The sequence below is a fragment of the Drosophila hydei genome, unplaced genomic scaffold, assembly GCF_003285905.1.
Source record: "Drosophila hydei strain 15085-1641.00,03,60 unplaced genomic scaffold, DhydRS2 tig00000511-arrow-arrow-pilon, whole genome shotgun sequence".
Taxonomy (NCBI): Eukaryota; Metazoa; Arthropoda; class Insecta; order Diptera; family Drosophilidae; genus Drosophila; species Drosophila hydei.
The window spans coordinates 23,878-37,500 of record NW_022045744.1 but is presented as its reverse complement, the minus strand read 5'-3'; the positions used below and the strand labels follow the sequence as shown (position 1 = coordinate 37,500).

The 13,623-nt window shown below is 51.6% G+C and overlaps 1 pseudogene; it reads left to right on the top strand.

Moving 5' to 3' along the window:
- The first annotated feature begins 241 nt into the window (after positions 1–241).
- LOC115483156 lies at positions 242–3,001 on the top strand (annotated as a pseudogene).
- The last annotated feature ends 10,622 nt before the right edge of the window (positions 3,002–13,623 follow it).

Sequence of the window (13,623 nt, the reverse complement as noted above, 5' to 3'; positions counted from 1 at the left end):
ATCTCATTGTATATTTTGTATGAGAAAATTGAAGATATATATTTCTTTTTTCAAATCAAATAATACTGAGGAAGGTCTAGCATAAAAGAAAAATTTTAATTTTTTTTTCATCTAGAATTGCCTCTTATTAATGATGCGTTAAAAAGAATTGTTGTAAATATTATAGATCTTCAAAATGTATAATTAGTAGAATCCATTATATTGAACAAAATAATATTTGTTCGATTAACATTGTTTTATACAACCTCAACTCATATGGGACTACCCCCTGAATTTAAGCATATTAATTAGGGGAGGAAAAGAAACTAACAAGGATTTTCTTAGTAGCGGCGAGCGAAAAGAAATCAGTTCAGCACTAAGTCACTTTGTCTATATGGCAAATGTGAGATGCAGTGTATGGAACATCAATATTCTAGTATGAGAAATTAACGATTTAAGTCCTTCTTAAATGAGGCCATTTACCCACAGAGGGTGCCAGGCCCGTATAACGTTAATGATTACTAGATGATGTTTCCAAAGAGTCGTGTTGCTTGATAGTGCAGCACTAAGTGGGTGGTAAACTCCATCTAAAACTAAATATAACCATGAGACCGATAGTAAACAAGTACCGTGAGGGAAAGTTGAAAAGAACTCTGAATAGAGAGTTAAATAGTACGTGAAACTGCTTAGAGGTTAAGCCCGATGAACCTGAATATCCGTTATGGAAAATTCATCATTAGAATTGTAATGTTTAAAAAATATTATAATAATAGTGTGCATTTTTTCCATATAAGGACATTGTAATCTATTAGCATATTAATTTATCATACATTTATGTCATTTTGTTTGTTTCAATTAAAGTGCTTGCATTTTAACATGAAATAAAAGTTGTAATATTGATAAAGTGCTGATAGATTTATAAGATTACAGTGCGTTAATTTTTCGGAATTATATAATGGCATGATTATCATTGATTTTTATGTTTATTATATGCACTTGTATGATTAACAATGCGAAAGATTCAGGATACCTTCGGGACCCGTCTTGAAACACGGACCAAGGAGTCTAACATATGTGCAAGTTATTGGGATATAAACCTAATAGCGTAATTAACTTGACTAATAATGGGATTAGTTTTTTAACTATTTATAGTTAATTAACACAATCCCGGGGCGTTCTATATAGTTATGTATAATGATATTTATATTATTTATGCCTCTAACTAGAACGTACCTTGAGCATATATGCTGTGACCCGAAAGATGGTGAACTATACTTGATCAGGTTGAAGTCAGGGGAAACCCTGATGGAAGACCGAAACAGTTCTGACGTGCAAATCGATTGTCAGAATTGAGTATAGGGGCGAAAGACCAATCGAACCATCTAGTAGCTGGTTCCTTCCGAAGTTTCCCTCAGGATAGCTGGTGCATATAAATATTATATAAAATAATCTTATCTGGTAAAGCGAATGATTAGAGGCCTTAGGGTCGAAACGATCTTAACCTATTCTCAAACTTTAAATGGGTAAGAACCTTAACTTTCTTGATATGAAGTTTAAGGTTATGATATAATGTGCCCAGTGGGCCACTTTTGGTAAGCAGAACTGGCGCTGTGGGATGAACCAAACGTAATGTTACGGTGCCCAAATTAACAACTCATACAGAAACCATGAAAGGCGTTGGTTGCTTAAAACAGCAGGACGGTGATCATGGAAGTCGAAATCCGCTAAGGAGTGTGTAACAACTCACCTGCCGAAGCAACTAGCCCTTAAAATGGATGGCGCTTAAGTTGTATACCTATACATTACCGCTAAAGTAGATGATTTATATTACTTGTAATATAAATTTTGAAACTTTAGTGAGTAGGAAGGTACAATGGTGTGCATAGAAGTGTTTGGCGTAAGCCTGCATGGAGCCGCTATTGGTACAGATCTTGGTGGTAGTAGCAAATAATCGAATGAGACCTTGGAGGACTGAAGTGGAGAAGGGTTTCGTGTGAACAGTGGTTGATCACGAGTTAGTCGGTCCTAAGTTCAAGGCGAAAGCCGAAAATTTTCAAGTAAAGAAAAATCAGAATCAATGTGCCTATATACCGATTTTTATACACTTGAATAATTTTGAACGAAAGGGAATACGGTTCCAATTCCGTAACCTGTTGAGTATCCGTTTGTTATTAAATATGGGCCTCGTGCTCATCCTGGCAACAGGAACGACCATAAAGAAGCCGTCGAGAGATATCGGAAGAGTTTTCTTTTCTGTTTTATAGCCGTACTACCATGGAAGTCTTTCGCAGAGAGATATGGTAGATGGGCTAGAAGAGCATGACATATACTGTTGTGTCGATATTTTCTCCTCGGACCTTGAAAATTTATGGTGGGGATACGCAAACTTCTCAACAGGCCGTACCAATATCCGCAGCTGGTCTCCAAGGTGAAGAGTCTCTAGTCGATAGAATAATGTAGGTAAGGGAAGTCGGCAAATTAGATCCGTAACTTCGGGATAAGGATTGGCTCTGAAGATTGAGATAGTCGGGCTTGATTGGGAAACAATAACATGGTTTATGTGCTCGTTCTGGGTAAATAGAGTTTCTATCATTTTTATGGTAGTTTCTTGTTCCCCGGATAGTTTAGTTACGTAGCCAATTGTGGAACTTTCTTGCTAAAATTTTTAAGAATACTAGTCGGGCAACCGATTAGTTCTTTTAAATTATAACGATTATCAATTAACAATCAATTCAGAACTGGCACGGACTTGGGGAATCCGACTGTCTAATTAAAACAAAGCATTGTGATGGCCCTAGCGGGTGTTGACACAATGTGATTTCTGCCCAGTGCTCTGAATGTCAAAGTGAAGAAATTCAAGTAAGCGCGGGTCAACGGCGGGAGTAACTATGACTCTCTTAAGGTAGCCAAATGCCTCGTCATCTAATTAGTGACGCGCATGAATGGATTAACGAGATTCCTACTGTCCCTATCTACTCAGTTTGTGTTCGACAGTCGCCGAGAGTGGACGTGTTTTGCGCGTGACAAAAGATTTTATTGCCGCAATAAAATCTGAAACACAAATTAAGAGTGCTTAAAAGTGCCATTTCAGCGATAAGCTGTGTGCCAGTAACTGTAGTTTTTACAGATTACAGTTGCTGCGCTGCGATTGGTCGGCCAATTAAAACTGTGTAAAAAGTGTTGCATACTTTTGTAGTATTTAAATATAAAAAAGTATTGCATACTTTTGTTATATTTAAACAAAAATAGGTTTGCATACCTAAGGGTGTTCTCGCTGTGTGTTGCCTAGCGTGAAGGGATGGAGAGTGACGCTAGCAGCAGTGCTGCCAGCTCGGCGCGATCAGCGTCGGGTCGAAAAAAGCGCGGGCGTCCCGCTGCGGTGGCGCGTGTTTTAACGCGATCGATGTCTGACGACATCATGCCGCCACCGCGAGACTCGCCCCCACGGAAGCTGCGTGCGCCAGCTTTGAGCTCGGGAGATGACAGCGATGCGTCGCTGGCAGCTGTGTTGGCTGGAGCCACCACTGCTGCCGCCGTCGCTGCCGCCGCCAATGCTGCTTCTGCCGCCGTTGCTGCCGCCCCCGTTGTTGCTGCCCCCGTCGTTGCTGCCCCCGTTGCTGCTGCCCCCGTTGCTGCTGCCCCCGTTGCTGCTGCCCCCGCTGCCGCTACTCCTGCCGCCGTTGCCGCTTCTGCCACTGCTACTGCTGCCGCCTCCCCGAGTTTGGCTTGTCCAAACGGGATGGTCCAACGAATGTTGGCCATCGAACAGGAGCTCCGGAGAGCTGTTGTCCGCGAGGGAGTGCCCAGCAATGTGGCGCTAAGCGTGCTGGATGCAGGTGCAAGCTACCAAGAGCTTGTACTGAGCATGTACGGCAGGATTGTGGAGCTAGAGGCGCAGAGCCGTGCCCGCCCACAAACCGCTGCTACCATTGCTGTCCCCGCCGTCTCTGCCACAGTTGCCCGAGCTAACGCTCCAATTGCTGCACCACGGGCCCGCAAGGCTGCGGAAACCTGGTCAGCAATTGTGACCAGCAGCAACCCGGAGGAGACGCCTCAGCAAGTCGCTGAGCGCGTTCGCAGGGATGTTGCCCCCGCTCTCGGTGTCCGTGTTCACGAGGTGCGTGAACTGAAGAGAGGTGGCGCGATCATCCGCACGCCGTCGTCGGGAGAGATCCGCAGGGTCGTGGCTAACCCGAAGTTCAAGGAACTTGGGTTAGATATTAAGCGGAACGCAGCGCTCAGGCCCAGAATAACCGTCCTGGACGTTGACAGTAACATTACTGTCAAGCAGTTCATGGGCGGTCTGTTTAAAAACCACTTCTCGGAGCACATGTCCAGTGCTGCATTTGAGAAGTCGGTGGCCATCGTGTCTAAGGTGTGGACGCAAGATGTAGGTCCGATTTCGATCCAGCTGGAGCTGGATCAGAAGGCCCTGGATATCCTGGAAGAACATGACAGGATATATGTGGATTGGTTCGCCTTCCGTTGGCGGTCGATGGTGCGCACGTATGCGTGCCACAGGTGTGTCAGTTTTGACCACAAGATCGCCCAGTGCCGGATGAAAGAACAAATCTGCCGTCAGTGCGGACAGTCCGGACACCGAGCTGGGAAGTGCTGCAACCCTGTGCACTGCAGGAATTGCAGTTTCAAGGGGCTACCCTGTGAGCATTTAATGCTCTCAGCGGCTTGCCCGATATACGGAGCTGTGCTCGCCAAGGTGGCTGCTAGACATTAATGTTTAGCATCACCCAGGCAAACTGCGGTCGCAGTCGAGCTGCCGTTATAGAGCTCGGTGTCAGGATGAGGAACTCAGGGAGAAAGTTCGCACTGATCCAGGAGCCTTACGTGGACCGTGGAGGAAGAATCACCGGATTACCGGCAGGCATGCGAGTCTTCTCCGACCGCCGCAACAAAGCTGCCATAGTCGTTGACGACCAGGAGGTCGTCTGCATGCCTGTCTCGTCGCTCATCACTGAGTACGGCGTATGCGTGAGTGTGTCTGGGAACTTTGGCTCAATTTTCCTCACCTCCGTATATTGCCAGTTCAATACTGAAATTGAACCGTACCTGCTGTACATGGATGCGGTGCTGCTGCTAGCCAGCCGCACGCCTGTCATCTATGGCCTAGACGCGAACGCAGTATCCCCCCTGTGGTTCAGTAAGCTCCCCGAGCGCTCTCGGGGCTACTTGAACAGGCAGCGGGGTGAGCTGCTAGCAAATTGGGTACAGGGCAGTCGAGCCGGTGTGCTAAATGTCCGCAGCAGTGTGTACACGTTCGATAATCGCAGGGCAAGAAGCGATATCGACGTAACGATCGTCAGCGATTCAGCGTCTACGTGGGCCACGTTTGATTGGAGTGTAAGCGAGTGGGATCTGAGCGATCACAACATCATTACTGTTGTTGTAACGCCGGATCCGCTAAGCACTGTAGAGAGCTATGCTCCGGTGCCCTCGTGGAAACTCCAGCGTGCTGACTGGCGACGTTTCAGTGATGAGCTGATGACTGCATCGTTGGAACTTCCTCTGGAGGAGTTTCACCAGATGGCATCTGATGAGCAGGTCTCCGCACTTCGCTCCCTGGTTCATCAGGTGAGCGACACTGTGTTGGGACGCCAGCAGCTGCAAGCCAGACGTCGTGTGGGTTGGTGGAATGCCGCCCTCACTGATGCACGTCGCGAGCTCAGGAGAGCCCGACGAAGGCTTCAGCATGCGCGTAGAAACTACAGTGATAGCGCTGATGACCTCGCCACGTATTTCAGGATCACCCGAAAGGAATACGTGAGGATGATGCTGAAAGTGAAAGAGGAAGACTGGAGACGATTTGTCGGCGAGCACCAGGAAGACCCATGGGGGCGTGCCTACCGGATATGCCGAGGCCGCAAGACGTGCACCGATCTCGGTTGCCTTCGCTGGAATGATGAGCAAGTCGTAACCTGGCACGACTGTGCGAACGTCCTGCTCCGCAGCTTCTTTCCTGCTGCGGAGAGGCCAGTGGACGTTACCATTCCTAGCGAAGTACCCCCAGCCCTTGACAGGTTCGAGGTAGAAACGTGCATCGCCAGAGTTCGGAGCAGACGCTCACCTGGTCTAGATGGCATAACTGGGGGTATGGTCAAAGCGGCTTGGCGCGCCATCCCGGAGTACTTGACAGCGTTGTTTTCCCGCTGCCTGGCAGAGGGATACTTCCCCACTGAGTGGAAGCGCCCACGTGTGGTTGCGCTCCTCAAGGGCCCAGATAAGGACAGGAGCGATCCAGCGTCCTATCGGGGTATCTGCCTGTTGCCTGTCTTCGGCAAAGTACTCGAAGGGATCATGGTGAACCGTGTGAAGGAGGTGCTCACGGACGAAAGTCGATGGCAATTCGGCTTTCGCCCCGGGCGCTGCGTTGAGGATGCCTGGAGTCACGTCGTGAGCAGTGTCGAAGCCAGCTCGGCTCGATATGTGCTCGGTATCTTCGTTGACTTCAGGGGTGCGTTCGACCATGTCGAATGGGACGCAGCACTACGCCGACTATCGGATCTAGGATGCAGGGAAGTTGGGATCTGGCGCAGCTTCTTTTCGGACCGAAAGGCAAGTATCGTCAGCAGCTTTGGCGAAGTCAGTGTAGATGTTACACGTGGCTGTCCGCAGGGGTCCATCAGTGGTCCATTTATTTGGAACATCCTGATGGACACACTTCTGCATCGCCTTGAAGCGGAATGCACTTTAAGTGCATATGCTGACGACCTCTTGCTGCTCGTTGATGGAAATTCCAGATCCCAACTGGAGCTCAAAGGTGCCCAACTAATGGAATTAGTTGGAGGATGGGGTATCGAGGTAGGCGTGTCAGTCTCGGCAACGAAGACAGTCACGATGCTCCTTAAGGGAAGGCTGTCATCTGGCAGACCGCCCGCCGTAAGCTTTGCAGGAGCAAACTTGCGGTATGTGACGCAGTGCCGTTACCTTGGCATCACGGTCGGCGAGCGGCTGAGTTTTCTCCCGCATGTCGCGTCCCTACGCGATCGGCTGGCTGGAGTCGTCGGAGCCCTGACCCGTGTGCTACGCGTTGACTGGGGACTCAGTCCGCAAGCACGGCGAAGGATCTATGCCGGACTCATGGTGCCTTGTGCGCTATTTGGTGCCTCGGTCTGGTACAAGGTGGTGATGAGACTAGTCGGCGCCAGGAGGGCGCTCAAGTCCTGCCATCGGCTCATCCTATTAGGATGCTTGCCAACGTGCCGAACGGTATCTACAGATGCCCTAGAAGTTCTTGCTGGAGCTCCACCGCTGGACCTTGTGGCGATGCGTATAGCAATGCAGTCGAAGATGAAGCGTAACTACCCCATGGTAGAAGGCGATTGGCTCTACGATCAAGACGTTTCGACCCTTGATCGCAACATGAGGAGAGCCTTGCTGGACGAACGCTTACTACGTGAGTGGCAACTCCGATGGGATGACAGCGAGCACGGTCGTGTGACGCACAAGTTCATCCCGGACGTAAGCTTCGTCTACAGCCGCCCAGACTTCAAGTTCACGATGCAGGCCAGTTTCCTCATAACTGGCCATGGCTCGATGAATGCCTTCCTGCATGCGCGTGGTCTAAGCGAGACTGCTGAATGTCCATGTGGCGATCCTGTAGAGGACTGGCAGCACATTCTTTGTGTCTGCCCCCTCTATGCGGATGTGCGTGACCCGGAAGGGCTTGGAATTCAGCAGAATGCATCCGGTGATTGGACTTTTGCTGACACCCTGACGACCAATGAGAGCATGCAACTGCTTGAAGATTATGCTCGCATAGTCTTCAGCAGGCGACGCATGCTGCTTGACGCTGGAGCTGGACCGGGTCGACCAGTACCGGACTGACGTTAGTCAAAACTGGTAGTAGCACTTACTACGAAAGGCCCACCAATGCCTCAAATTGGTAGACGATCTCCCCGGAGCGAATCGCAGGTCCAACCAAAGTCCATAAATTTGGTAGACAAAATCCATTCGGATGAGTCGAAGGGCAGACCAAAGCCTCAATTTGGTAGACTTTCTTCATAACGAAGAAAGTCGAAGGTCATACCAAAGTCCTAAAATTTGGGAGACGAATCCTAATGGACTAGTCGAAAGGCCGACCATAGCCTTAATTTGGTAGACAAAATCCTCGCGATGAGTCGAAGGGCCAACCAGAGCCTTAATCTGGGAGACGTGTCCTTGGATACATCGAAGGTCTTACCAAAGTCCTTAAGTTTGGTAGACGAATCCTTACGGACTAGTCGAAGGGCAAACCAAAGCCTCAATTTGGTAGACTCTCTTCTCTCCGAAGAGAATCGTAAGGCTGACCAAAGTCCTTAGTTTGGGAGACAAATCCTTATGGACTAGTCGAAGGGCGGACCAAAGCCTCTAATTTGGTAGACTCACTCCTTCGGGAGTCAGTCGCCGGTGTCTACCCAGTTCCTGGTTGTCGGAAACCAAAATGGGAAGCAGTCTCTGACTGCGACCAGCCGATCAAAGCTGTTAATTTGAACCACGGGATGGGCTGGTGGCCAAGGCCAGCCCAATTGAGGTTGGCCCCCTTTAGTGGGAGTATCGTGGTGGCTGTGGTTGTTAAAATGTTGTGGTTCAATGTAAAGTTGGACCTCAGCCGGAAGCTGTCCCCGCAGTCAGCAGAGGTTAAGATAGGCCTCGCCTCTACCCAAGAGGGAAGCCATGCCCGACAGCATGAATTCGAACTTGGTACCTAAAAGAGTTTCTTTTAGGGGCGTTGGTGGGCGCATTGTATTCACCCGCTGTACTTTGTGTCACATATGTGGCTCAAATGCGTACCGTGGTTGTAAACCCCCTCGGGGTACACGCCACGATAAATAAATATCAGGACTCTGTCCCTATCTACTCAGTTTGTGTTCGACAGTCGCCGCGAGTGGACGTGCTTACGCTTGCCTGCGTAGAATTTACCGTTTAGAAATCTAAAGAGCGCTTAAATTGTCTTCTCGGCGATAAGCTGTGCGCGAGCTTACAGATTACAGTTGCTGCGCTGCGATTGGTCGGCCAATTAAAACTGTGTAAAAAGTGTTGCATACTTTGTAGTATTTAAATATAAAAAAGTATTGCATACTTTTGTTATATTTAAACAAAAATAGGTTTGCATACCTAAGGGTGTTCTCGCTGTGTGTTGCCTAGCGTGAAGGGATGGAGAGTGACGCTAGCAGCAGTGCTGCCAGCTCGGCGCGATCAGCGTCGGGTCGAAAAAAGCGCGGGCGTCCCGCTGCGGTGGCGCGTGTTTTAACGCGATCGATGTCTGACGACATCATGCCGCCACCGCGAGACTCGCCCCACGGAAGCTGCGTGCGCCAGCTTTGAGCTCGGGAGATGACAGCGATGCGTCGCTGGCAGCTGTGTTGGCTGGAGCCACCACTGCTGCCGCCGTCGCTGCCGCCGCCAATGCTGCTTCTGCCGCCGTTGCTGCCGCCCCCCGTTGTTGCTGCCCCCGTCGTGCTGCCCCGTGCTGCTGCCCCCGTTGCTGCTGCCCCCGTTGCTGCTGCCCCCGCTGCCGCTACTCCTGCTGCCGCTGCCGCTTCCTCTGCTGCTGCTGCTGCCGCCACATCAAGTTTGACCTGTTCAAACGAGATGGTCCAACGGATGTTGGCCATCGAACAAGAGCTCAGGAGAGCTGTAGTTCGCGATGGAGTGCCCAGCAATGTGGCACTAAGCGTGCTGGATGCAGGAGCACGCTACCAGGAGCTTGTCCTGAGTCTGTACGGCAGGGTTGTGGAGTTAGAGGCGCAGAGCCGTGCCCGCCCACAGGCCGTTGCGCCCTTCGCTGTCCCCGCTGCCAACGCCGCAATCGCCCGCGCTGACGCTCCAATCGCTGCACCACGGACCCGCAAGGCAGCGGAGACGTGGTCAGCGATTGTGACTAGCAGCAATCCTGAGGAGACGCCTCAGCAAGTCGCTGAACGCGTTCGCAAGGATGTTGCCCCCGCTCTTGGTGTCCGCGTACACGAGGTGCGTGAGCTGAAGCGAGGTGGTGCGATAATCCGCACACCGTCGTCAGGAGAGATCCGCAGGGTCGTGGCTAACCCGAAGTTCAAGGAACTTGGGTTAGATATTAAGCGGAACGCAGCGCTCAGGCCCAGAATAACCGTCCTGGACGTTGACAGTAACATTACTGTCAAGCAGTTCATGGGCGGTCTGTTTAAAAACCACTTCTCGGAGCACATGTCCAGTGCTGCATTTGAGAAGTCGGTGGCCATCGTGTCTAAGGTGTGGACGCAAGATGTAGGTCCGATTTCGATCCAGCTGGAGCTGGATCAGAAGGCCCTGGATATCCTGGAAGAACATGACAGGATATATGTGGATTGGTTCGCCTTCCGTTGGCGGTCGATGGTGCGCACGTATGCGTGCCACAGGTGTGTCAGTTTTGACCACAAGATCGCCCAGTGCCGGATGAAAGAACAAATCTGCCGTCAGTGCGGACAGTCCGGACACCGAGCTGGGAAGTGCTGCAACCCTGTGCACTGCAGGAATTGCAGTTTCAAGGGGCTACCCTGTGAGCATTTAATGCTCTCAGCGGCTTGCCCGATTACGGAGCTGTGCTCGCCAAGGTGGCTGCTAGACACTAATGTTTAGCATCACCCAGGCAAACTGCGGTCGCAGTCGAGCTGCCGTGATAGAGCTCGGTGTCAGGATGAGGAACACAGGGATCAAGTTCGCACTGATCCAGGAGCCTTACGTTGATCGTGGGGGAAGGATCACCGGATTACCGGCAGGCATGCGAGTCTTCTCCGACCGCCGCAATAAAGCTGCCATAGTCGTTGACGACCAGGAGGTCGTCTGCATGCCTGTCTCGTCGCTCATCACTGAGTACGGCGTATGCGTGAGTGTGTCTGGGAACTTTGGCTCAATTTTCCTCACCTCCGTATACTGCCAGTTCAATACTGAAATTGAACCGTACCTGCTGTACATGGATGCGGTGCTGCTGCTAGCCAGCCGCACGCCTGTCATCTATGGCCTAGATGCGAACGCAGTATCCCCCCTGTGGTTCAGTAAGCTCCCCGAGCGCTCTCGGGGCTACTTGAACAGGCAGCGGGGTGAGCTGCTAGCAAATTGGGTACAGGGCAGCCGAGCCGGAGTGCTAAATGTCCGCAGCAGCGTGTACACGTTCGATAATCGCAGGGCAAGAAGCGATATCGACGTAACGATCGCCAGCGATTCAGCGTCTACGTGGGCCACGTATGATTGGAATGTAAGCGAGTGGGATCTGAGCGATCACAACATCATTACTGTTGTTGTAACGCCGGATCCATTAAGCACTGTTGAGAGCTATGCTCCGGTGCCCTCGTGGAAACTCCAACGGGCTGACTGGCGACGTTTCAGTGATGAGCTGATGACTGCATCGTTGGAACTTCCTCTGGAGGAGTTTCACCAGATGGCATCTGATGAGCAGGTCTCCGCACTCCGCTCCCTGGTTCATCAGGTGAGCGACACTGTGCTGGGACGCCAACAGCTACAAGCCAGACGTCGTGTGGGTTGGTGGAATGCCGCCCTCACTGATGCACGTCGCGAGCTCAGGAGAGCCCGACGAAGGCTTCAGCATGCGCGTCGAAACCACAGTGACAGTGCTGATGACCTCGCCACGTATTTCAGGATCACCCGAAAGGAATACGTGAGGATGATGCTTAAGGTGAAAGAGGAAGACTGGAGACGATTTGTCGGCGAGCACCAGGAAGACCCATGGGGGCGTGCCTACCGGATATGCCGAGGCCGCAAGACGTGCACCGATCTCGGTTGCCTTCGCTGGAATGACGAGCAAGTTGTAACCTGGCACGACTGTGCGAACGTCCTGCTCCGCAGCTTCTTTCCCGCTGCGGAGAGGCCAGTGGACGTTACCATTCCTAACGAAGTACCCCCAGCCCTTGACAGGTTCGAGGTAGAGACATGCATCGCCAGAGTTCGGAGCAAACGCTCACCTGGTTTAGATGGCATAACTGGGGGTATGGTCAAAGCGGCTTGGCGCGCCATCCCTGAGTACTTGACAGCGTTGTTTTCCCGCTGCCTGGCAGAGGGATACTTCCCCACCGAGTGGAAGCGCCCACGTGTGGTTGCGCTCCTCAAGGGCCCAGATAAGGACAGGAGCGATCCAGCGTCCTATCGGGGTATCTGCCTGTTGCCTGTCTTCGGTAAAGTACTCGAAGGGATCATGGTGAACCGTGTGAAGGAGGTGCTCACGGACGAGAGTCGATGGCAATTCGGCTTTCGGCCCGGGCGCTGCGTTGAGGATGCCTGGAGTCACGTCGTGAGCAGTGTCGAAGCCAGCTCGGCTCGATATGTGCTCGGTATCTTCGTGGACTTCAGGGGTGCGTTCGACCATGTCGAATGGGACGCAGCTCTACGCCGACTATCGGATCTAGGATGCAGGGAAGTTGGGATCTGGCGCAGCTTTTTCTCAGACCGAAAGGCAAGCATCGTCAGCAGCTTCGGCGAAGTCAGTGTTGATGTTACACGTGGCTGTCCGCAGGGGTCCATCAGTGGTCCATTTATTTGGAACATTCTGATGGACACTCTTCTGCATCGCCTTGAAGCGGAATGTACACTAAGTGCATATGCTGACGACCTCTTGCTGCTCGTAGAGGGAAATTCCAGATCCCAACTGGAGCTCAAAGGTGCCCAACTAATGGAATTAGTTGGAGGATGGGGTATCGAGGTAGGCGTCTCAGTCTCGACAACGAAGACTGTGACGATGCTCCTTAAGGGAAGGCTGTCATCTGGCAGACCGCCCGCCGTAAGCTTTGCAGGAGCAAACTTGCGGTATGTGACGCAATGCCGTTACCTTGGCATCACGGTCGGCGAGCGGTTGAGTTTTCTCCCGCATGTCGCGTCCTTACGCGATCGGCTGGCCGGAGTCGTCGGAGCCCTGACCCGTGTGCTACGCGTTGACTGGGGACTCAGTCCGCAAGCACGGCGAAGGATCTATGCCGGACTCATGGTGCCTTGTGCGCTATTTGGTGCCACGGTTTGGTACAAGGTGGTGATGAGACTAGTCGGCGCCAGGAGGGCGCTCAAGTCCTGCCACCGGCTCATCCTATTAGGGTGCTTGCCAACGTGCCGAACGGTATCTACGGATGCCCTTGAAGTTCTTGCTGGAGCTCCACCGCTGGACCTTGCGGCGATGCGTATAGCAATGCAGTCGAAAATGAAGCGTAACTACCCTATGGTAGAAGGCGACTGGCTCTACGATCAAGACGTTTCGACCCTTGATCGTAACATGAGGAGAGCCTTGTTGGACGAACGCTTACTGCGTGAGTGGCAACTCCGATGGGATGACAGCGAGCACGGCCGTGTGACGCATAAGTTCATCCCGGACGTAAGCTTCGTCTACAACCGCCCAGACTTCAAGTTCACGATGCATGCCAGTTTCCTCATAACTGGCCATGGCTCGATGAATGCCTTCCTGCATGCGCGTGGTCTAAGCGAGACTGCTGAATGTCCATGTGGCGATCCCGTAGAGGACTGGCAGCACATCTTATGTGTCTGCCCCCTCTATGCGGATGTGCGAGACCCGGAAGGGCTTGGAATTCAGCAAAATACATCTGGTGATTGGACTTTCGCTGACACCCTGACGACCAACGAGAGCATGCAACTGCTTGAAGATTATGCTCGCATAGTCTTCAGCAGGCGACGCAT